This window comes from Amphimedon queenslandica, unplaced genomic scaffold, assembly GCF_000090795.2.
Source record: "Amphimedon queenslandica unplaced genomic scaffold, v1.1 AMPQUscaffold_13451, whole genome shotgun sequence".
Lineage (NCBI taxonomy): Eukaryota > Metazoa > Porifera > Demospongiae > Haplosclerida > Niphatidae > Amphimedon > Amphimedon queenslandica.
The window spans coordinates 306,748-310,868 of record NW_003546313.1 but is presented as its reverse complement, the minus strand read 5'-3'; positions in this window follow the sequence as shown (position 1 = coordinate 310,868).

Here is a 4,121-nt window from a genome sequence, read left to right as displayed (position 1 = left end):
GCATTACACAAGACAAGCAAAGAAATATCATTTTTCTTTGTATAGAAGCCATACAGATCAATATTACCGCGCATGGTTTATAGTGGATATTCAATGACTATCATTCTATATCAGCCAGCCCTAGGGCAATATGCAATATCTATATTTCCCTAGGGCAGCTAGATATACAATGATATTCACTGAATATCCATTATCAACCATGTTTGGTGCCATTTTTCTGTATGGCTTTTGAATAAACCAGTTATTACTCTCCACTGTCAGCTTTATTTGATTTATGTGACCACACTTGACAAAAGGTACCTTATGGCTGTTAGTGAAATTTCTCTTTATAGCCAAAAAAATCTAACTTCCTCAGCTCTATTTATAATTACTCCACAGGATGCAAAAAGTTACTCAGTGACTTTTAGAAACAATGCTTGTTAAGTAAAGATCTCACAGGTTTATATTTTTCATCATATTAAATGAATTTTACAATCAGCCATAAGGTACCTTTTGTAAAATATGGTAATACACTCAAACAATATTTATAATTCCCTCGGGCTATGCCTTAGGGAAATATAACTATAGTTTTCATGTATATTTCAGATAAAGCCTCCAGTATGGTGCAATAACTAATACATAAAATTGTGACAATAATTGACAAAAAGGTCCTTATGGCGCAAATAATCAATTTTGAGATTAATTTATGAAGTTGTAAAGCCAGCTATGCTCGTCCCATTTGCCAAGGTTTGACCCTAATCCGCCTTATGGTTGCTTAGTTACAGCCCCACAAAAGAGGAAGAGATAGTAGAAACAGCCCAAAAATTTTGTGGAGAAAAAGTGCTTTAACCTTTTAATTACTAAATGTATTTTTATGTAAAACATTGATAATTTTTTAATGACAAAATATGTATTTTAGGTACAGCAATTACATAGCAACAAACGCTTATCTTTTCTGCTGCCAAAAGAGCTGTCAATTGTTTGTCTAAGTGTTTCTGTGACTGCTAAGTGCCGATAAGATGGCTAGATTATACAATGCTGAAGAGGCCATAGATCTAGTCATGGATGGCAACTCTAATTAAGATTTTTGTTCAGACTCCAAAGATGATCTAGGATTTTAGGAGGAGTAGATGAATGGTTAGATATTTCAAAACTAAATTGTAATACAATATTATTTTAATAATAGTATTCTTGCAACTAATACTGTGATTGATGATGATATTGTTGTAAATACTACAACTGTTGCAGAACCATCCACAGAACCTGCTACTTCTCTTTTGCCGACTGGGCAAAAGGGAAGTAGCAGGGAAGTAGCAGGGAAGTAGAAGATGGCAAACCATCTTCACCTGCAGCAATGTATAAATAAGATATACTTTGTAAATATAAAATATAATTATTCCCCAGTATTACTGACTACAAATGGATTGATCCTCTGGAACCAGTCAATTCACAGAACCTGTTGGTTCAGCTGTAACTGTACGATGTTCATCGCTAAAAGTGTTGCAGTTCTATTATATCTCTGCCATAATGGAGTACATCATTATGAAAACTAATCACTACACTAGTCGCTGTATAGGAAAAAAGTATGAAAAATGAGAGAGAATAAGCTGAGATGATGTGAATGCATACTTTAGTATCATGATTATCATGGGCTTGACGAGACTACCATCTCTGAGTGACTAATCCTCTCTTCCATTGTAGCATCATTGCCAACAGCATGACCAGAGACCACTTTTACGAAATTCACTGATACCTACACTTTGTAGACAACACTACTATTGCCACACCATCAACTGACCGTTTGTAAAAGCTCCATCCATTCCTCACCATGATAGGAAAAACATTTAAATCATTATACCATCTTCACTGTCAATGTGCCATGGATGAGGCTATGCTCCGATACAAAGGCCGCTCCTCTCTCAAGCAATACATGCCTCAGAAGCTTGTCAAGAGAAAATTCAAGTTTTGGGTCAGAGCTGACAGCACTAAAGATTATGTTACTCAATTTAAAGTTTAAACTGGAAAGGAAACGTTTTCCACTAAAAAGGGTTTGGGATCTTGTATTATCTAACTGCTACCATACATCATTATAACCACCATGTGTACTGTGACACTTTCTTCTCAAGTTTTCAGTTATTCTCAGACCTTTTATAAATTGGTATATATGCATGTACAACTATAAGGGGTAATGGTAGGCATTTTCCAACTAAGCTTACATGTTATCTGAAGCATGGTTTCCCTGAGAGAGGAGAGAGTATAACACTGCAATGTGAACTGCAACCTAATCTTAACATCTCAAGACACCAAACCAGTCACAGCTACTGCCACCAACTGTGAAGCCATTCCCCTTGATTGTCATCCGTAAACTGAATACTGGTGAACATCGTACCTACTCCTGTCCAGAAGCCATCAAAATGTGCAATAAGTGTATGGGCTGAGAAGATCGCAATGACCAACTTCACCGGTACTATTACATCCGACTCAAATGTCGTAAGTATACTACTAATATCTGTACTGGATGTTATTTGACATAAGAATATAAAATACCTTATTTTGTCTGCCACCTCTGAGTCTCTGTCTTCCATAACACGGTCCACAAAGGACTTTCGAAGTTCTTTAGCTAAGGAACTGCTGCAAGGTTATTGTTTGAGGAAGACAAAAGCAAGACATCTAAAATATCTAGGAAACAGTTCTAAGCCGATCTCTTCCTTTTGAAAGGAGATGGCCGTCTTGCCATTTGTACAAGCTACACAGTGTCAGAAAAGACACAACTTGTATGTGCACTGAGTGCAACTTGTACTTTTGCCTTAGAGGTCATGCTGACAGTGACTGTTGCCTCATCTACCACAAGAAATATTGCTAGTTACTGAACTTACATGTACCTCTCTTTATTCTCTGTTTAGTTTCTTCTAGTTAGGCCTATAGTAAAAAATTGTTATGACATGTGACTCAATGTGTCACCCTGTGAATTGTAGCTTTGGCGAATTATTTATTATTATTATTGCAATTTTATAGGACTAGACATGAGAAGGAGAAACAGATAGTAGCAGAGGTCCAGTGGAAGGGAGTAGTCCTAAAAGGAATGACGGTCTAGCCCTGCCACCCAGTACATAAATACAGAAAAGAAAGGAAAAAGGAGTCAAGAGGAGGAAAAGAGGATGGGAGAGATATACATAAACAATTAGAGCATGGACGGATAGTATGTAGTGTGTGAATCAGAAGAATTAAAAAGATTTGTAAATTTGTCAATAAAATGGGATGTAATTAGTTTCTTAAAACTTGGGATAGACATATACTGTGTTTACACTAGGCACTGTTTGGCCTCCTTAAAATAGAACCCGAGTTGAGTTCAGTTCTAGCCTTTGTTTACATAGTACAAACCAAACTAGGCTAGCTAACACGATAGTTATTAATTAATTAACATTGTCTACCACACCCTCCACCAATACCACAGTAACCACACCTCAAAACATGGCTGATAAAAAAAGCATATTGCAAATGTATTATTGTACTGAATTAAGAATGAGAAAGGTGAAGAAAAGGATACACAGGACAAGGAAAAGAAGCTTAAAGACAAGAGAAGTACTTGTAGCTGTTGTTTCAATTTTAACATTGCTGTGTCCATCAATAATCCGTGAGGAAAGGCTGTTGTGGAATAATTCTAGGTAGACTATATATATAATGAAGTAAGGCAATCATATTAGTATGACATATCTTTGTGTACTTAGGTCAGATGATTGGTGGAGCTACATTGTACTACATACATTTACTGACAGTGACTGGATTAGTAACTTTAGAGTCAGCAAATCTACATTTGATATTCTATGTGACACACTAGCACCATTAATCAGGAAAAAGTAGACCAAAATGCGAGAGCCCATAACTGTGAATAAAAGGGCTGCAATAACGTTATGGTTTCTAGCTAACAATGCTGAGTAAAGTACAATAGGCCAGTTATTTGGAATAGCCCGGTGTACTGCCTGTATTGTGGTTCATGAGACATGTAGTGCAATAGTGTCTACTCTGTTGAACCGATATATACATTTTCCTAAAGACAGTGAGTTACAGTGTTGTTGATGGTTTCGAAAAGAAATGGGGTCTTCTACAATGTGCAGGGGCTATTGATGGGAGCCAAGTTCCCA